At 37.8% G+C, this 22,667-nt stretch overlaps 1 protein-coding gene across 3 annotated transcripts in view; it reads right to left on the reverse strand.

Moving 5' to 3' along the window:
- The window catches only part of grm4 (glutamate receptor, metabotropic 4), a 394,250-nt gene that overhangs the window by 300,624 nt on the left and 70,959 nt on the right, over nucleotides 1-22,667 (reverse strand). Inside the window, exon 1 of one of the 3 annotated variants that reach the window (XM_056460430.1) lies at nucleotides 16,493-16,632. The exons of the other annotated variants lie outside the window; for them this stretch is intronic. The gene's annotated coding sequence lies outside the window, so the exon portion shown is untranslated. Of the gene's footprint in view, nucleotides 1-16,492; nucleotides 16,633-22,667 lie in introns of those variants that run through there. 3 annotated transcript variants of the gene reach the window in all.

Genomic DNA, 22,667 nt, shown 5'->3' on the forward strand with positions numbered 1-22,667 from the left:
CACATTTCAAAATAAAAGTCTGGTGAGCAAAATAACCACACTCTGCGACCCACTGAAAATGTTCCCGCGACACACTTTTGGGTTGCGACCCACCAGTTGCGAAACACTGGGATAAAGAACAAGCCTCCTCCATTCAGCCTCTTTACTTTCTCTTTACTTTACTTTTACTCTTTACTCCTTTACTTTCATGGAGTAAGGAAACAGTGTTGTACGCACTCCGCTGAAGACATCCATTAGCCTACATATTTAACTTCACTTGTTAAAAGATTTGTTTAAAAACTATTTCTAAATTCAGTTAAATTTTCTAGCAAACGAATAAATGAACAATAATAATGAAGTGTGCTCAAAAAACAAACACACATTCCATTCTTATGCCCCATATAGTGACGCATACGTCTCCGAAACCCGACAGGTGGACAAATCTAAACCTTTTTATTTAAACAAATATAAATATGCATATAATAAATAATACAGCTAATAATAATAACATTATAGAAATGGAAAATGTTATGAATAAACTGAAACCTGGACCTGCATAGGCACATAACTAACGCGATCTGCAGTGGACTTACAGTATGTCCAGCTTTCAGTTCAGTGGCACGGTCTATCTCAGTTTCTCAAAATAGCAACACGCCAATGATGCGCCTTAACACACCTCCTTTATAAACCAGTACACCCATAAATCCACAAAGCAGCGCAAATGGATTTGCTATTTAAACAACATAATGTAAAATATGAAAATTAGGGTTGAGCTGGTCTGAAAGTAGCAACAAATTACAGCCAATGATTACTTGCGCCTTATTTTGCCAGGTGTATGATAGAGCCCTTTATCTTACACCCTTACGTCTAAAAAAAGATTTACAGAAACTCCTCTGATCTTTGTTTTAATTGTAAAAAATGCAAAGGAACATTCCTTCCCTGTTTCTGATATTGTGACAAAATCATCTCTTTTTAGAAGAAAATACATCATTTTCTACAAGGACTCTTTAAGATCAAATTGTGTTCTTTTCTAGAGTTTTATCTGTTGTATGGTGGAGTAGAAAATGTGTTGGACTCCCACACCAAGCATTTGTATTTAATCGTGGTCTATCTGGCAAAGAAATGTATACTTTTATTGTGGTCATCTCCTCAGGTACCCTCTTTTAAAATGTCGATCTTTCAAGTATGTACACTATTTCCACTTGAGAAACTCATCACAATCAAAAGTCCAAAGATTTTCAGCAGCTACAGACAACTTTTTGGCATTACATTAATAATTTCCCCTGATTTTTGATTCTATGGTGCATATTTAGCTCCTAGCCTGACCATATTATCCTGTTTACATGTTTGTATATTTCCCATTATTTCCTACTGTATAGCTGAGACTGTATTGTCTATGTGCTGATGTATTTAAATAACTGACGATTAATAAAAAATATATATATAATAAAATAAATGCTGTACAAATATTGTTCATTATTAGTTCATGTTAGTATATACATAAATGAATGATTATGCTCACACGAAAACTGTGCGCGCAGGAATTTGCAGATTTCAACAGATTTTTAGCCCATGATTGAGTCTATGTATTTACTTGTGTAAATGTATGTAAATTTATATTTATTCAATTTTTAAATTCATTTCACTAATATTATTGTGATATAATAATAGTAATATTAAAATATATGATTTATTTACAATACAGTTATAATAGTAATATTTTCTGTCTTTTAGTAGAGATATTATATGAGAGACTTGCTTTGTTTACCAAATAAGTGTACGTGATAGGATTTGCACTGTAAACATTAAATAACAGTTAAAAATGTATTTTATTTCATATATTAAGTTTTTAATTATGATACTTCTAAAACCATTCCACATAAATCTGCTGATTTTTATTTTTTTTACTAAATTCTTGACAGAAATAGCAAAAAATATCCGCAGATTCTGTCTGGCCCTACTAATGAATCCTTATTGTAAAGTATGACCAAAAGAGCTTAATAATGTCATAATTAAGGTCATGTTATCATGTGAACAACATTCCATTTGCACCAAAATTACTCACTCTATGTTTTGTTATAAAGCCTGTAAACCCAAGGCATTTTGGTCAGAAAGTAAAAGTAAAAAGAAGTGGAAAGATCTGCAACTCATGTTTGAACCACAACCCACCAGTTAAGACCTTCTGGTACAATAACAGTACACTTACACATAGGAACACAAACAAACACTTGCACTATGGCTGTGAATACATTTCGAGTTTGACATTTTCCTCAACATTTGCACTCAAGTGCTCCTATGCATTTCTCTGAGAGCCTCTTGACAAGCCGCATGCTTATTACATAATCCAGCTCAGTTTAGTTAAGAGTAATTTTATTTTGATGACACAATTATACGATTACCACCATTATCATCCCAATGAATCTTTTTGAAGAGTTTTATTTAAACGACACTGATTAAATAAATAAACAAAGCAGACTTATGATTTATTACGAACTAATATCCTCAGCATACAAATAATCATTTACCAGATGATCTAGGAGCTAATCATACTTGTTTAATTGTATTTGCTATTTTATTGTATTCCGGAAGACTTAAACAAAGCTGCAATATTTCCTCGGTGGTAATGAAAGTGCACTACTGCGGCGATCAGAGCTTATTGACTCGTCTGTCAAAAGTCTCGGAGGTCTGCCATGCAGAACAATGCCCTCGCATCAATAATGCAGAATGCAGGCTGCAGAATGTATGTTGATGAACGTGATAAGGCTCATTAATTATGTAGCGGCTGCGTTTTTTCGCTTGCTGTTATTGTAAGTGGTGCCATCCAATCGGTGTCTTTTGATAGTTGTCTGTTTCATGTCATGCGGCAAGATGACAAAACTCTTCAAATGCTCAGCGGTCAATATTGCAGCATTTCTCCTGTGCACCTGCAGCACTCAATGTAGGAGAGAACCGAATGCTTAAAAGCAAGCGTTTCCGATGATAACACCTTTAAACAAAGTCCACACCTGATAAAACAGCCCCAGATTTTTCCCTCAAGAATTAGCCGTGTGAAAGGTTTGGGCTTTGAACTTTTGTACGGAACCAACACAAGAATAAGGAGGGCGTGTTATTTTCTGCTGTTGCACTTCCACCAGTATGAATAGTGCCTTTAAGATGTGCAAATTACTGTGAGTCTCTGCATCAGAATAAAGAGAGGAATGCTCTCATTAAAGCAAAAGGCAACTAATGAAGGAATGATGCAAAGAGGGAATCATCAAAGGTAATAGGATGGGTCTAATGAGAGCAAAAGAGCAAGGCAAGGTGAATATTTTACCATAACAGTCTAATTAAATGCCCAAGCGATCACCCTAAAATTAATTAACCTTATTATGTAACAACTCGTGGAGAGTTGTTTTGTTTGGGACTGTCTGTTGTTGGGGTTTTTTATTCGATGGAAGAAAATTCCCTTGAGGCCAATAGTCAATGGCCGGCCATTAGAGTAGTACACACCTCCAATGACAATCCAATCAATGTGATTGACAAAGATCACAATGGCTTTCGAAAAATGGCCGTATATAATGTGTCATTTAATTAAAAGGCACTTTTTGATCTTCTGAAATAAATGTTACATTAGCATAAGGCTGACACTTATAGGAACACGTTTATTAGCTACGGCTCCGTGACCTTAAAGGGGACCTATTATGGCCCTTTTTACAAGATGTAATTCGTCTCAAATGTCCCCAGAATGTGTCTGTGAAGTTTCAGCTCAAAATACATCCCACATCATTTATTATTCTCATTTTAAATGGCTTTCTTTTCGGCTCAGTCGCTTTATTAATCAGGGGTCGCCACAGCGGAATGAACTGCCAACTTATAGAGCATATTTTTTACAGAGTGGATGCCCTTCCAGCTGCAACCCAACACTGGGAAACACCCATACACACTCATTCACACACATAGACTACGGCCAATTTAGTTTATTCAATTCACCTATAGCGCATGCCTTTGGACTGTGGGGGAAACCAGAGCACCCAGAGGAACCAGCAACCTTCTTGCTGTGAGGGGACAGCTTTACCCACTGTGCCACCGTGTCACCACTGTCAAATACACACAAGATAAAATCAAAATTACAAACGTTCTTATAAAAACAATTGTTTATTTCTCTGAATGAAATGACGTTTTGGATCTGTGCACTAAAAAGACAGCAGTTTAATATACAGAATCTCCTGCTGTTAATATGACACAAAATTAATAAAAAAAACTAAAATCACTTTTGATTGAGCAATGTTTGTAGAATACATTTCTCACTTTAATGCAAGCTTATATATATATATATATATATATATATATATATATATATATATATATATATATATATATATATATATATATATATATATATATATATATATATATATATATATATATATACACACACTCAACAGCCACTTTATTAGGTACACCTTATTAGTACAGGGTTGGAGCCCCTTTTGCCTTCAGAACCACTTTAATCCTTCTTGGCATAGACTCAACAAGGTTCTGGAAATATTCCTCAGAGATTTTGGTCCATATTGACATGATAGCATTATGCAAAATTTTTTCGGCTGCACATCCATGATGCGAATCTCCTGTTCCACCACCTCCCAAGGGTGCTCTATTGGATTGAGAGCTGGGGACTGTGGAGGCCATTTGAGTACAGAGAACTCATTGTCATGGTCAAGAAACCAGTCTGAGATTATGGGCGCTTTATGACATGGCGCGTTATCCTGCTGGAACTAGCCATCAGAAGATGGGCACACTGTGGTCATAAAGGGATGGACATGGTCAGCAACAATACTCAGGTGCTGTAGGCTGTGGCGTTGACATGATGTTTTTTTTTTTTTGGCATTTGCGCCCACAGAACTATAGCTCACTGGATATTTTCTCTTTTTTGGACCATTCTCTGTAAACACTAGAGATGGTTGTGCATGAAACCCCTCGTGTGTGAAAACCCTTGTTGATCATCAGTTTCTGAAATACTCAGACCAACTTGACTGGCACCAACATCCATGCTATGTTTAAAGTCACTTAAATCACACACACACAACATCAGTGTTTAAAAACCATGTAAGCGGATATTGCACAATAGGTCCCCTTTAAGAGTTTGCACAAGATTTTTTTATTAGTTTTTAACAAAACAAGCACACTGAAGGACATGGCTTTATCCAATATTCCATTCAGAATCAGCTGATAAGCCAGCATTGGTTTGTTATTGATTTAGCACACAAAGAGGTTACAGCGAGTTCTAGGCCGCGCTCACAGGAATTTATTAAACCAATTATAAAAATCTACTTGCACATAAACCTTTCTCTATTTTCCTTCCTCAACTGTACAACATTCACACACTTCAACATTTTGAAAGTCATGGTGCATCCCAGACTTAAAAAAATCATTAAAAATACCCAGCTCTTGTGATTACACACAGCAGACCGCCATTGTTGTTTTCAACAGGTCATGTTTACAGCTAGCAGTTTTCTACACCCAGAGGCAATATCTCCTATCACTTTCTCCTTTGTTCGTACGGTTGTTGTACATTTTCCAAGAAACATTATACAGGCAGTCGTGCTGTTGCCAAATTTCCACAAGCAGCTCCTCCATCTCAGCTGTCCAACAGACTTACATATACAGCAGCTTGTTTCATGGTCACGCACCGACTACTGCGAAAGTACTGACGTTATCATAGGCATAATCGTGTTTGACGTGATCACAGGGGGCCAGCAGATCGGGAGGTTTAAGATTCGATCTGTAAACACCTCGCATTAGCAGATAATCTGGGCTGAACATCGGAACCGACTGAGATGGTGGAGAAGATTTTTTCCTCTGATTGTCAGCAGTGGTAAATCAGGGATAAATTGGCCTAAAAATGTTATAGTGTGAGCCCAGCTCTATTGGTGTCGTTTGGTCTGGATAAAAAAGTAAATTAGAGTAAGAGTAGTGCATTTGTCCTGGTTTGCTTAGCCTTCCTGTTCTCTCTCTATCCTCTTCTGCAGTCTTCTCTACACATAAACAAGATTCTGTTCAGCAGAAAACGCAGTGTTTGCAGTCCCCAGGAACATGTTTGGGAACCACAGTTGTTTGTAAGGCATCAATACAAATATTTTAACAGTTTAGGGGGGATAAGATAATGTAAAATGGACAATAATCTAAATAAATAAATAATTTATCTCTGAACGTAAAAAAAAATGCATCCCTGTAATTTATGTAAAATGACAGAATGGACCTCATTACAAAGAGAAGCCAACATTCATTCTTTCATTTTCTTTTCGGCTCAGTCCCTTTATTAATTAGGGGTCGCTACAGCGGAACAATCCGCCAACTTATCTAGCACATGTTTTACGCAGAGGATGCCCTTCCAACCACAACCCAACACTAGGAAACACCCACACTCTTGCACACACTCACATACACTACGGCAATTCACCTATGTCTTTGGAATGTGGGGTAAACCGGAGCACCCGGAGGAAACCCACGCCAACACGAGGAGAACATGCAAACTCCACACAGAAACGCCAACTGACCCAGCCAGGGCTCGAACCAGCAACCTTCTTGCTGTGAGGCGATTGTGCTACCCACTACGCCAGCGTGCTGCCAGAAACCAACATATGTTCATTTTTATTTTTGAAGCTTTAGTTGGTAAATAACCACAGTATATATCTAGTTTGTTGGTGTACTGCTCAAATACTTATAATACCAGATTAACTCATTTAGAGTTAGGTCGATCTGCATTCTCTAATGCCTCATTCACACTAGCAGCGACTTTGTAGATGTCTGTCGCTCTGGGTGGCGATCTGCTGCAAACGAAGGTCTCGGTAAACATTTATTTTCATGCACAACACTCTGTGTTCACTATGAAAGAAAAAAACATATCAAATGCTTGTCGTAATCATAACTCTAACATGCGATATGATCATTTAAATTATGGTCGCACTTTTGGTTTCACTTTCACTGATGAGCGTGAAAAAAAAACATATATGAAAAATCATACTTCCCACTTGACTCAAACGATTGCTCTGTGCAACAAACTAAACATTATATATAAATGTATGACCTGTTATTCACAGCATATACAAGTTCTGTTCACTAAAGTAGACATCATTCACGGGTATGCGCACGTTCCTCTCGGTAGTAAACAAACAGTGCGTCAACTCACGTGTGATTTCGCGGCCACGAATACGTCATTACATTAAGACAGTAATGACATTTTTGGGTGAACAATACCTTATAAATACAGTATGTGACATTTTAACGCCAATTGGAGGTGTGCATGTTGCTGAGCAACGTATATAAAACAATATAAAGACTTGTGTGACCTATACCTGTCAACATTGGGACGTGAAAATAAGGGATATGCCAACCATGATGAGGGATTCCCCCGACACCGCAACACCCCCCCCCCCCTTTTTTTTTTTTTTTTTAATCCCCAAATTACTAAATATGTTGATTTGGAGCTGTTTCATTGTAAATAAACAGTTAAATGGTCAGTAATCTGTTTTATTATTATTTACAAAAGAAAAATCAAATAGTATACATTAGCAGCAAATACATTAGCAAACAGTTCAGCTTAATAAAATTAAAAGCTATTATAATGAAATTGATTCAAACTATCAGATATCATTAGCTGTTTCTTTGCTGTATAACTTACACATTCTGATTAAAGAGCAACGAATGAATCTCTTATTTATTTAGATTTTTTTCGTTTGATTACATTAAATAACAGAGGTGTCACAGATCTAACGCTATAATAAAAGCTTTTAATTGATTTCCTAACTTTTCATGCTCATTTAGGACGAAATTAGTTGTGTTTGAAAAAATCCCATTAAGATCGGCATCTTTAGATATTATTATTATTAATTATGTGTACATATCTGTTCAAACACGCACACACAACCCAGAGTTTCACTTCGCTTCAAATCGCATGTACAGAATCTGTTTGGAAAACAGCATCTATTTATCACTATGGAGCGCGTCAGCTGACAGTCATGCACTGCTATATGACTGTTTTGAGGATTGCTTATGAAGGGGAGATGGCACCTGTAATGAAAAAGAAAAGAGAATCCCGCGGTTTTTATATTTATTTCAAAGAGTTTTCATTCCTAAACAAAGCAAAAGCACAGAACAGACTCACATTTAAGAGCAAGGGGCAGACCCTGGTGGTTCGACGGTATGGGTTGCGTATAGGGAGGCTCAGCTCTTTAATGTTTATTTGCCACCCTACAGACAAAGACTGAAATTACGGGAGAAATACAGGAAAATACTTTTAAGGGATGATAGCGGGATAGAACTGTAAAATATGGGAGAATCCCGGGAAAAACATGAGGGTTGACAGGTATGGCGTGACCGCCTTTAAGTTTCTCTCCTGACCAAATGTAATTGGCTGAATGGCAGAAAAGCGGACTTAAGATCATGTGTAGGGTCGAATTGAGATCGCAATCTTATTAATCATGCAGCCCTAACTAACACCAGAAATACAACATGTTAATAAAAAAGAAAACTCAAATAATCGCAGCATATGACACATTTAAATGCATGAGTAGTTCTGAGCAAAAATACAAACGAAGCCCGCTAAAACAAAGATGGCTAAAACTCTCAGATGGAGGATAGCGATTCTGTGAATAAAGGGGCCATGATATTATGCATGATCTGTCTCTCTGCAGCTGTTTGATTTCCCCTGGCTCTGAACTCGGTGAAACACTGGTGCAATTTGTCAACTGAAAATACAGCCTGAAAGACATGTACACCAGTGAGAGACTCCCAGTCAGTGAGATGCTGTCCTCCCGAGGAGCTCGGCGAAATGAATGCAACACTTATGAAAATAGAACTCTCAACTGGGCTACATGTCAGACAGTGAGCCGGTTTATTTTTGGGGAGATGGAGGAGTTCAGTTCATCCTAGAAAGCTCCCAAGACATACTGACGAGGCCAGCGACAAACCACCTCAGGCCCTGTATGCTAATTAGGCCCTCTCGTGAAAAAAGGAGCGCTCTCTTCACGCGGCTAACTTTTATTTTAGTGGTGCACTTCAAAAACCCCAGATACTGAGAGAATCAATTAAGACAGTATATGCAGTAGAGAGGACACGAGATGAAACGGGAGGAGAGCCCTGACCCAGTTTCAGGTACTCTTGTGCAGAGATGAGCATCTTTACAGGCCTGAGGGAAAATAAAAGGGTGTGAATGTGAGAGGAGTTGGAAGCTGGCAGGTCCAGGGTAGGCTGCTCTCCGCGGCTGCTGCTTTTCATTATTTTTTTTTTTACCAGTCGCCAACCTTCCTGACTCCTCGACCTGTCTATGGAGTGCCAATTTACTCACCTCAGAAAAGGAAGTCACCTGGGTGTCCTGCTGCGTGCTGTATTCCAAATGAAAGACTTGATCTGCTTGCATTAGGCGTGTAGGATATACAAGTGCTCTTCGTGAAAACGGACACTCTCAACCTGTTATTTAGAATAACCTCTGCTCAATGTTTATTCAAGGAAGGCGTGTTGAGGATGCTAGTCGGAAACAGCAGATAGTTGAGCTACAAGATGAACTTCAATACTTTATGACACCGTTTAAATGTTTTTTTTAAAGTAGTGTGTGAAGGCTCAATTATACTTCTGCATTGAGCGCATGCATATGGTCCAACCAGTGTTGCCAACTATTTTCAATGAAAAGGCGCTAAGCTCTGCCCAAAATTGCTAAATCGCTAAATGTCGCTACATTTTTACATATGTCAATTTGCATATTACTGACGTCATTTAACAGCCTATGGTTAATAAAGGGGTATTTATATTTGCACTATGCTTTATATTTGCATGTCAATTTAAGAAAATGTATTGTTGTTTGAATACAGTATATCAGTATAGATGTGTAGTGAATTTGCATAGTTCACTTGCATAGTGAACTTTGCTATCCGAAAAGCCCAGGCTCGTTTCCCGGTTCGTTTGAGAAGTGTGAGTGCTCTTAATTGGGCTCAGGTGCGGTTCAGTTGGCCAGCCCTGGTCCGGTTGGAAGAGGTGGTCCAGAGCGCGGTTCACTTGGGCTTGTAGTGTGAGTGCAAAGCCCGAAACTGAAGACGAGACATGACTTTAAGGGACTGTTTGATATGGATTTATTAATCATTCTTACCGTTTAATGAACGCAAACTGTCATAGTTTATTAAAGACGCAAAACCCTCACTGCACGACAGCTGCACCTTCAGCAAATCTCCTAATACCTGCAGCACGAGGACTTTATAATTGTTTATGAGCGTCAAAAGTGGCAGATCTGTTCGGCGAAACATTTGACTGCATCACTGCATCCCAAACGACTAAAACGATATAAAGAAATCTCCACTGTGCTAAGTGAGAGCGCTTCTTAAACTGAACAGCGCATCACTGATGACGTAAGCGTGCTTAAGCCCAAATGAAATGTGAGTTTGGGCCGTTGGGGGAGACGAGAGGGGGACAAGCGTGCTTCGGCCCGGTTTAAGGCAACTGCACATATTGTGAATGCATAAGTTCCTGTCACTAAAATCTCTGTGATTGTGAAATGGAAAAGAATACATGAGCAAATAAATTGTTACATTGATAAAAAAAGAGGAGCAACAGATCGGTTTGGCTGTCCAAAACAGGTATGACTGTACAGACATCTTTATGATCCGTGATCATAGAGATAACCAGATGATTAATAATTCGTGGCTAGAAATTGCAACATCTGTGGGAAAGGAGGAAAGTGTTTGTTAAAAAGTTTGGAAAAACCTGAGAGATAAGTTTTTTAAAGCCAAAAGAGGCCATGAAAAAGTGGTACACAATTACAGAAATGTGTTTTTTCCACCATTCATAGTGTAGGTTTTACACTGATGTGTATATTACAATTTTGAATTTAAAACAATTTAATAGTTACAAAAAATTAAGAAACAAATTATTTTGTTGATAACTGGAAATGAATATTTAAATGTTATATTTACGTAATATTTAATCGGTTTACAATATACTGATGAGAGACCACATGTACTGCATTGGTTGTGGAAAAGCTGCACTCATAAACAAATGCAAGGAGTCATGTTAATCATCTAAAACCTAGTGTGTCTAGTTACTAGAAAATGTACACGTTACATTTAGCTGGTTACTTCCCAACACTACAATGAATAGCCTTACCAAAAGCCTACCCTATTCTAAAGAAGATGGGTCACGAACTGTAATTCTCGATTAGACTATTTTAAGTGGCTTAGCATGAAGCGCATCAGCTAAATGGCAAGTGAATGATTTGCATGACAATATCTTGATTCTGAGTAATAGAGCTCAGCTAAAAGACATAATGACAACAGATTTAATAATGCTGCTTCTTGCAAACATAATCTCGGTGGGTTAGTTCCATCCAAAAGAAGGGCAACCATGGTCATCCATTTTCAGAAAATATGGATACATATGACATCCAGACAGGCCATTTAGAGCATATGATTCAAAACATTAATCCCTGCTATTCACCGGAATACCAAGTAACACCGGAATATTTTACGGCTGTCTGACTCCAAGCGTATTGCTGCAAAGTCCTCGCAGTGTCTTTCCCGTATTAAGATGAAGTGGCTTTATGTGATTGAAAGCTGTTGGTTAATGAGGCTGTGAGAGGATGGGGCGATCACAACAGTGCATCTATGCTGCTGGTTTCTCGATAATGGCATCGACACCAGCGGCTCTGGTAATGATCCAGGACAAGGTGAATGAAAGAGAGTCTCGCTTAGCCACTCAACGTCCAGCTGAATCAGAATGACTCAGATGTTTGTCTTGAAATATATATAGATTTTATTTCATTTTCATCATTTGATTCAATATGCAACCCAGACACGATCGTGGCGAAGAGAAAAAGAAAACAACACAAGTGTGGTAAGGAGGATAAAGCAGCGTTTTTAGTTATTGAAACGAGTGGGTTGTAAAAATAAAATGGCAAAAGGTCGACAGTGCCTAAGATTCAATGCAGCATACATAACTACATCTGAATTGAGGTATAGAAAACAAGCAGTACAAATGCTGTACAAGAAACAAAAACTGCCATTTACACTGGAGATAATAGATCCTTAACAAGACTTATCACAGAGGCTTAACACAAAGTCTGTGCTAGCATAATATACCACATTGATAGCATGTTTCTGGCATGATGAAGCACACTGTTATCACATTTTTCATAATTTACCACAATTATACTGGCTCAATAAGGTTCAACCCAGTGCTCTAACGAGGAAGCAAGTGGATGCAGTCTTCAACATTGAGAGGACCTCTTGAGATGAGGGAAGTGAGGTTTATCTGCACAACATTCACCAGCTGGCCTCCATTATATTCACCCTATAAACCTCACCCATCTGGGTCACGGCACCAATGTAACCTGTCAGCCACCCACCAACCCGAGTATGGCTTGAACCAGCAATTCTGGCATGGAAGGCAGGCACTCTAACAAGGAGGTTAAATACATGTTGGTCGCAAGAGAACCTCTTGAAATCAGAGGAGTGAGGTTCACCAACACAGTACTCACCAGCTGGCCTCCGTTACACTCATCCTTATAGACCTTAATGCCACCCGGGTCACGGCACCAATGTTAGCTCTTTGGTCTGACACACACCCGCCACTCTGAGCCGGGCTTAAACCAGCAATTCTGGCATTGCAGGCAGGCAGGCAGGCAGGCAGTATAACAAGGTGGTGTAGAGCACCCACATTGGTTTCCAGAGCACCTCTTGAGATTAGGGGAATAAGGTTTACATTCACAGCACTTGCCAAAAGGCCTGCATTACACTGGCAAGTTATAACAAATTGCTAGCATGTTTCTAACATGATTTAACACATTTATTGAATGTTGTTGACATCATTAGCATTTTTTGGTAGAGTGCAATGTATCTGGTAGGATTTAACATGCTGAAAGTCATATTGAAAAGTGTTACATACATATATACCACAGCATAATGAACTGCCAATTACTCTGGCATGTGTTTTACCAGCAGATGCCCTTCCCATAACAATCCAGCACTGATAGTACACTAATGCAGAGTTCAGACTGCATGATTTTCAAAGAAGTCATGTCACAGATGTTTTCACACTGCATGACTATCTGGGGCAGAGTTTCGTCACTGCTTGGTTTACTCTGCAAGATGGATCGGCAACAGGGGGTTTCACACGACATGACTTTACAATCGGAAGAATCGCAGACAACTTTGTCTCGATCTGCAAACTACATCTCTCACAACCAAACACATGACCATGCGACATGGAAACAGCATGAAGTGGCGTAGTATATATTTTGTTATTAACTACATAATGAGAAATAAACATTTAGTGAGGTAATAAATATACCTATTTTCCTCACCTGTCATTTGAACGGAACTAGCAATTTCTCCTTGACCTGGTTGTGGTATTGCTCAGATGACAAAACAAACAGACATGAGAGCTCCTGTCAAATTTCCACAAGTTTTTCCTCCATTTCTTGGGTTCAAATAGACTGAAAATAAGCGATTTTAACATCTCCCTCAACCTCCTGCTGACCTTCAGATACCTACACGAGTGAATGCTGCTCTCCCATTGGCTGCAGGTAATCACCAATGTTATTTTCAGTCAAAATACATGATTTGAATTGCCGACAGCTCCAGATATTTAGCATGACAAATTTCTCACGGGTATCAATGACTCACCATCGATTCTCTCAGATCGTGTCTTTGATGGTTCACACTGTGTAATTGTTACTCATGTGAACGAGCACCGATTTGCTTGTGATTTCGGGCATTTGTTGGCGATTTCTCAAAACCTGTCAGTGAGTTAAAATCAGGGCTAAAATCAGGCAGTCTGAACTCAGGAAAAAAACAACAGTGGGAAACAACCTGAACATGCAAAGTCCACACATAAAGGTCTCCTGGCTCAGCCGGAACTTAAACCAGTGACCTTGCTGTGAAACAACAGTGCTTTCTACTAAACCACCGTGCCACCTTTTTAAATATTATTATACAGTATTAATATTAAACATTACAAATCATACTAACCCAAACTCACATGATTAACCAAAATCACTCATTCATTCATTTCATTCACACACAGCATTCAGTGCCAGTTGTCACAATCGCCAGTGATCTAATCCTTTCAGATCACTGGTAAACACACAGATCATATAGAACTACAAATCTGCCGGTATATGGACAAGCTCCAGTCATGCAACACACACACACACATGCTCCAAGTCTCCATTGATTAGACTGACACTGCTGAAGCTGCTTATGACTCATTACTGGACTATTTATACAGCACACAAACACAGAGAAGTTGCTGAGTCTTGTTATACTGCTTGTGAACATTACAACTCATTTTCCTTGCCTTGCCTTCCGTGTTTTTGAACCTAGCTTTGTTTTGTTTGTTTATTTATTCATGCCTGCTGCCTGCCTTTGACCATTCGCCTGTGTATTTCACTACGACTCTGGATTGCCCGTATACATCTGTTTTCCCACGTGTTGACCATTGCTAGCCTGACCATACTGCTAATAAATCCTGCGTTTGGACTGCGTCCGCACTTACTTTGTCAACGTTCACCTTAGTTGTGTAATCAGGCCATAAAAGTTAGGCCCGATAGGGACCGAGCCCGACAGAATTTGGCCCAAGGCTGACAAGTACATTTTGACTGACAGCTTTTCAAAAGCTCGAACCAGTTTATAGCCCGACATTATTCAAATGTGCACATGCACACAGGGCTTTTGCCTTTTTTCAAGACTGAGCCATTTATATGTGTTTTAACACAATTTATTCATAACAAACGAAGGCTATAGGCACTTGGAAGTTGGAACAAAGAAATAAAATAAGTTCTCTGTAACATCGTCTCAGCACTCTAAATAGGCCTAGGTACATAAACTTAGCCTTTAAATTGGCCAACATACCAATAAAAACATGTCTTTCTTAACAAATTAAATTATAATAAATTATAAATTATGACGGGTATTTGGCAATAACGAAATTAAGATAAAGGCTCTGCGGGATTTGTTTCGCCACTTCTCTTTAATAATCTGGCCTTAAGGCGACAGTGAAGCTGAATGATAAAAAAATAATGCCAACATTAGCCTATATACTCTGTCTATATTATGCATTTATGGTTTAATTAATATTTAGTTATAGTTTGAAAATCCTTTACTCACCAAGATTAGGCTACGTGTTTTTGTGGACGAACATTATTGAATCCACTGTAAATGGCTTTAGCGCAGTCCTGCACTCACTGAGCATCACTAAACACCCTTTGCTGCTACAGGTCAGGATTTATAGTACTGATCCGGCTAATTTTGCAAGTTTTGGGTAGGAATGTTTGTTTATCTTCCACCAGAACATCCATTTCATTTTCCATGACAGTGGTTTCAATGTAGCGAGTGACCTCATCATTTTTTTGTCAGCTTGTTGTACATGCTGTACATTGCTGTTTAGCACTCTACCATCATACACAGTGTGTGAGCGACTGCCAAAATACCTTGGCTTTCTTTTTAAACTGGCCTCTGGCCTGACCACAGTCAAAATTCGCTCTTTTTGACTTCTCTGTCATCATTTGTTTCACCTGTGCAGGGATGGATTTTAATGTTGTAACAAACCATTGATTACTTTCTCATGCTAATTGAAATGCATCACATGACTGTTTATTTACTGCGCAAGTCCAAGCCTGGCCCCACCCCAAAAAATGATAAAAATTAAGCCGAACCCACCCAAACCCTTCGGGTCCCATCGGGTTCGGGCACAGATCTTCAGCTCTAGTCTACCTCACGTTACACCACTGAACCACTGTTTTTTTTGTTTTTTTTAAATAAGCTTGTCCAATCAATGAAAAATAATGTTACACAACATAAGTCTATAAGTTGCATAAGTTGCTCATGCTATTCATTGTCAAAACTTTAAGGTGCTTCAACAAGATTTAAGGAGAAACTTACAGAATGAGTGTACTAAATGACAGTGGTTCAGTCATTCGAATAGAATAAATCTTATTTGCTACAGCAAAAACAGCACCATTGTAAATGTTTAAACTGTAGACCCAGCTTCACTTGTCACCAGATAAACCAATCCCTTCTTCAGTCAATCAAAACATTTTCAAATGTATACAAAGATTCACACAGGCTTCTCATGATTTTTTCAATGTAAAATCACTTGTAAGCAGCAAATATGATCACAGAAAGAACTTCAAAGAGGCACTTAACTTTAACTTAACAAATAAATGTTGTATAACTGAAAACATGTAGTACAACTCTATAAAATAAATATCAAAACCACTGGAGCATACTAAACTCCCTTCTTGTCCCGTTAATGTGAACATTATATGTAAAGCAAGTACTTAAACTACTTCATAAATACAGTTTGCATACACAATGCATTATAATAGTAAACCATTAGTACCCTTGGTGCCTGCCCTTTTAAAACAGGTATAAACAAACATCATACATAAAGCAAAAGAGCAATCTTCAAGCTACTTCATAAATTGCAAACACAATGCATGGCAATAGTGTAAACAGCTCCATTTTTAATGGTTACATTGTTAATGTCTTACCTTGTTAAACAGGTAGAAACAAAAAGAACAAGACGGTCTCATCTGTTCCTTCACAGTTACTCTGCTTTTGTGTTGTTTTGAGACCTTCATCTGAATGTTGGCTGGCGTTTCCTAATATAGAAGCTGCTGCCATTTGTCATTTGCACCATTACAGCTGTGGCGACTATATATAGCTGAGCTTACATCGCTTGCCATGTCTACAGATCCCATCACTCCCGTCAAAGCGTCTCCAGGCTTTGTATCTTTCTTACAAACAGCAACGTAACTGTAATATATCAAACAAGAGCAGAAACCTGGCAGCATTGTGAGTGCACTAATCTTAACAGTGGAAATAAAAGGGCTTGATCACGGCGAGGCACATAAAAAGGGATCGTCTGGAGGTCAGCCACGTTCCAGCCAATCTTTCATCCAAGGTTGCTCAGAAAATACGGCCTACAACAGAGAAGGACAAGAAGGCTTTGGCTGTTGTAGCAGGTCTGATTGCCTCAATCAACGTGCTTCCACAACCCAATCAGCCTCCCACTCGAGTCCTCCTTCCAGAATCTTTGTTCTTATCCTCTTAACGAAGCATTCCATTTGGTGGGTCGGACCTTGATTTTGTCCCTTCTCCCACATTAAACAACTCATCGTGTAATCCTGGTGTAAAACCTTTGATGCGGAACCATTTTCGTCTCTTGATATCTCTCGGCGCACAGCTTAGCAGCTCCATCCATAACCTGCCCTCTGCCACAAACCTTTACCTCGCATGTCTTTCATTATTTCGTCTCTCAGATGCCACAATTTCCTACTTAATCAGCTGCTAATTAAAATATGACTCCAGAACCCCCTTATGGGGATTGTTACTCTGGAAAAAAAAACCTCAAGGAACCGTATAACATGTCTAATGAATGACTAATCAAGGGACTAAATTGTCAGATAAACCGTTTGGTCTAGTTTAATGTCTGGAGTGTCGCCTCTGTGGAAATGGCCTCATGTGAAGAAGAATCGGCAGTGCTCTCATTTTTATCAGCTGCTAAACCCGCTTACAAGCCCTGAATTATAAGTGTGTCGATGTAAAATGTTCTAATTCAGAGGGATTTCGCTGCAAACCATCTTTGTTTTCTTGATGAGCACTTTGTTTTCTTCAGGCGTTCTGAAATGACTTCAAAACCAAAGCTTTTATAATTTCTCAAAAAACTAAATTGTTTCGTATTTGATCTGATGTTGAAAGATACTACATTTAGGTACTACCATAGACAAAAAAACAAAGATGAGTTCTGAAAATGAAACCACAAGCGCATATAGCTGGAGAGGTCCCACTCAATACTCATACAGACCCAATGACAAGCACAAAATCACAACCCATCTATTTAGCATCAAATATGACTTGGCAATACGGTAAAAAATATCATATCCGCATTTTTTGGCTGAATTACTGTATCCATTATATATTTAGATTAAAAAGTATTTAATAAACCTAATTTCTAATTTCAAATCTCGTCAAACGTTGTTCAATAAATTAATGTTAGGTTTCGTAATTTAGCAGATGCTTTTGTCCGAAGCAACTTACAATTGAGAAGGCATTCAGCAATTTAACAAGAAGATTTAAGGTTATGAAAACAAACATACCACATAAACTACCAGCCTGATCTTAAAAGGAAACATAACTATTTTGTTTTGTCAGTTTAGTGGCTAATTTATACAATTTCATAGTTCAATTGTACAAAAATGTAATCGTGCAATTTAAAAAATGAGGCATGGCACTCAATCCCGGCCCTAAACCTAACCATCATAGAACTTAACGTCAGGTCCATGTCAATGTCCATGCCCAACCTAAAATCAACAAAATATCAACGTCTAATGATGTTACAACCTAACGGTGTGTGGACGTTACTACTACAACGTCTATCAGACGTTGGATTTTGGTTGCCATACTTGACGAATAAATGTCAGTATTTGACTTCAATATGACATTGGTTTAAGATGCTGCCTCAACATTGGATTTTGTTCACTTTTCCACAACCTAAAATCAACGTCATTTGATGTCATGATTGGATGTCAAAATAACGTTGTCCTTAGACGCTGACTAGACATAAAAATTTGGTCACCTGACATCATGACTGTTAACGTCTTATGACGTTGTGTGCCTGGGTAGCCACTAAATCAAAAAGTTACGGATTGCCGTGAGGTAGGCTTGAAACTACGCTAAACATTATATGCAAAAAAAAGCCATAATATCTCACTTTGCCACTAGAGGGCACATATTCATGACAAACAAACAAACAAAGGTATATTTTAATGAGTGTGGAACCGTGGGAGTTACGGTCCTCATTACATCCTACGAGACTACCTACGAATCAGCAACTTAGTATCAGAAACCCTTGGTATTAGTGACACCAGTGGCTGTTAAGTGAACTGCAACCAGCACACTGTGTGATGAAATATGACATTAAAGGAATGCCTCTGTAAGAATTATCTTGAATTATCTACCATTACTGTATTCTAATTACATTCTTGAGAAACGTAGTAATATAAGAATTACATTTAAAATTTGTGTAATTTGATTATGGTTACTAAAGTCAGTGTAATGTAATATTTAGAAGAAAAAACTGATTTAAAAGAAGTATTTTAAGTTAGCACTTTTAAATTGCTGGAGATCGCGCACTGAAATAGCTGCTGTCGAGAGTGGTTGCTTCTTCAAGTGGAAATACAGACATTTATTTCTTTTTATTGAGCGTAAAAACTAAAATATTGCTGTAAAATGCAGTCTATGTCCAGTATCTAAAGAACTTTAGACTGATTTTAACTCAACCAGCAACTTGTTCAAGCACTTGAATAGAAAGCATTCTACAACAATGCTCATCACCAAGGCCAAGGAGGACACCGGCACCCAAAAACTATATTTAATATGTTTTAAAAGTAACTTCAAAGTAAAGTAATTAGTAATCTGATTACTTTTTACATGAAGTAATTAGCAGTGTAAACAGATTACAATTTCCCAGTAGCAACCAGTAATTTGTAAGCTATTACTTTTTAAAGTAACTAACCCAAATCTGTATATAAGCATTTATTTAATGTCTCAATGAACCTAAGAAAGGCTCTTGATGCATCACGTCTTTTAGATTTTCTTAGCAAAACCAAAATAAGCAGGCTTTCAAAGATAACCAAGGAAGTCAGAAAAGGCCTTGCTTTCAGTTTTGTTCAAATCTGTTCAGATTGTCCATCAAAAATTACTAATACACAAAAGTTTCTACAAATAATCCCATTTTAATAGAAAACAGATATTTGAAATGGCTTCATGTGGGCTTTAAAACTATTTTCTCCATTCTTCCTCCATTTTATATCAGTTCTGATAGATACTGCGTTCAGGTACGGCATTCGTCTTGCTGTTCATTGTATACGTTTGGTCCTCACGGTCTATTGGCTGCATAATTCATTTTATGTGCATTGCGCCAGTATATGAGTCTTATATATCAGTGAAATGAGGGGATATATCAGGGTGATGGATCACAATGCTAGGCTCAGGTCTCCGGTTGTCATGGAGATGAGTATGAATGGTAGACATGTCAGCGTTTCATGGCGGCTTGTCAGAAACGGTGCACAAACCAGGATTATGCTCTCTCATCCACAAACATTTACAATGAAAATGATGTATGTGCTCGTGTCCTCTGAAGTGAGCCAATCTCGTGTCATTTGAGCAAACTCAATGGTGGTGTCGTGACTGGGAAAAAAAAGGCCAGTGCGCCTGCTGTGTACTTTTTGTGGAAAACAAAATTCCAGACAAACATATGCAATATTCATTGATTTTCTTTGATCTTATTTTGTGGGCTCGGAGTGTGGGGGAAAAACTGCCTCGGTTTAGAGATATGTCAGGGATTTATCAACATTTAATGTGTCAACTGTCCGCAGGAATACATTGATTTTGCTATCAGACATGATAGATATCCAGAGGTGTCACACCGTATCAATCTATTACATTAGGGAGTGCTAGAAAAGAGGAAAAATGAGCGTCTCATAAAAGCGAGTTTCTACAAAATCTTATTTGCACAAGGTCCCTGAAGAAAGAAAATATATCTGTCACTCAGAGATGCTATAGAACACAATAACAACTGATCAAAACAGTTTTCATTTGATGGACACATCTCCAAAAATAATAAGCTACATATAAAAGAACACATCTGAAATCTTCATTGCACTAAACATGGACATTTCTGAGCTGAAGAGATTCAAGAAGATCCGATGTGACCTGATTTAAATAAATCCATATATTAGCAATATCACACGAGTAGTAGTGCAATGTGGCTGTATATTGGCACTGGTGGGAAGTGTGCATAACGATATTCAGCCACATCACAATGCTACTAGCATGATATTGCGTTTATATAATGGCATAACCGTGTATATAAAAAAGAAAATCAAATATCGAGAGTCTCAAAACCACTTTTGTACGAGGAACTACTTTATTCTGCCACTCGTTCACATCTGCAGCTGACGATCAGAACAGCAGAAAACATTGCTACTTCACCAACGTCACTTTAGAGCTAGTATTTGAATGATTCTCTAGCATAATGACTAAAGTGAAGACAAAACGGGGGATTTTTGCTCACATTTTAAGATTATAAGGCTGAACGGGATGAAATGCCATCAGTCTACAGAGATTTCCCCGGTATTTCTGTTGCAATTGGGATTTCACAATAGTTAACCCCCAGTTTCAAAAGTAAGAGATCCACTTAGAATGTCACTTACCTGATCTATAATGATTTGTTGAGCTGTAGTTTGAAATTTACGTGGAGAAAATGCTGTTTTTCTCCTCGAAGGACTTATTATGCGGTCTCTGTTGCTTTGTTTGGTCTGTTCAGACAGCCTGATGGCAGCTGATGCACTGAATCTGATGCTACAAAATTATAAATATTTAAAATAGGCACTATTCTTATAAATAAACTGCATAATTTGTAAGTTGCTTTGAATAAAAGCTCTCTGCTAAATGACTAAATGCATAGTTGCAATCTAAAAAAAAAAAACTACATTCTCGACTAAAAAAAAAAGATTCAAAAAGTACATGATGTTGCCCAACAGCTGCAATATTTGTCAAACGGAGTATCCTCTGCTTGTCTCTGTGGGCAGAGTAATACACAAGGGTGAAGGGTTAAAAGGCTGGACGAGTGCTGTTATTTGCAGAATATCGCTCGGCTATCAGCCAATCAGATTCAAGAACCAGACTGAACTGTTGTATAAATTTAAATATCATATATCTAAATACATATTTAGAAGAAAATACTATTTTAGTCTTTTTACTATGTGCTGTTACATGTTGCTTGTTACATCTTTATAATTAATTGTAAACGTATTTGATGTATTTTAGAAAGTTCAAATTGTCATATGTATATATTTTAAGGTTTTTAATACAGTGAGTGTATATGTGAGAGTGTTTGGGTGTTTTCAAGTACTGGGTTGTGACTGGAAGGGCTTTCGTTGCATAAAGCATATGCTGGAATGGTTCATTCTGCTGTGGCAGCCCCTTTTAAATAAGAGACTAAGCCGAAGGAAATTGAATGAATAATACAGTAAACCTTATATTTGAAGGTTTTTAATGGAGAATCCTGTGTGGATTCATAATCAGGTAACTGATTTGGCTAATAATGAAATTGGCAAAAATACAAATGAAGCTAACTTAAAATTCCAGTCAATAAAATTTCAATCTAAAAGCATGCAATGCAAGGTTTTAAACCTATAATAAATATATTCTCATATATTATGTATGAATCTGAACTGAATGTACTGAATGTAGTCAAGTCAGTTTTAAGGGAGAAAATATGAAAACAGAAATATATTTAATAAATAAAGTATTGAATATAAGGGGAAGAGGAAGCCAAAAAAAAAGTAAAAAAAAAAACATGTTGAAGTGCACTGTAAAAAAACTTAAATTTAAAATATTAAGGCAACAAACTTCAGGACATTTGAGTTTTCTCAACTTTAATCGAGTCAAGTGCAGTAATTGGGTTGAAAGTTTAGTCAACTCAAAAATGTCTGTTACCTTGTTTGTTACCTTAACATTTTTTACAATAAGTTTGTTAGTTTGTTACCTTAAAAGTTTGTTACCTTAAAAGTTTGTTACCTTAAAATGTTAAGTTGAGTAAACTTTTTTACTTTGTGTGTAGTATATAACTATATATATGAGTGAAATAATGTGGAAAAA

Source organism: Danio aesculapii, chromosome 6 (genome assembly GCF_903798145.1).
Source record: "Danio aesculapii chromosome 6, fDanAes4.1, whole genome shotgun sequence".
NCBI lineage: Eukaryota > Metazoa > Chordata > Actinopteri > Cypriniformes > Danionidae > Danio > Danio aesculapii.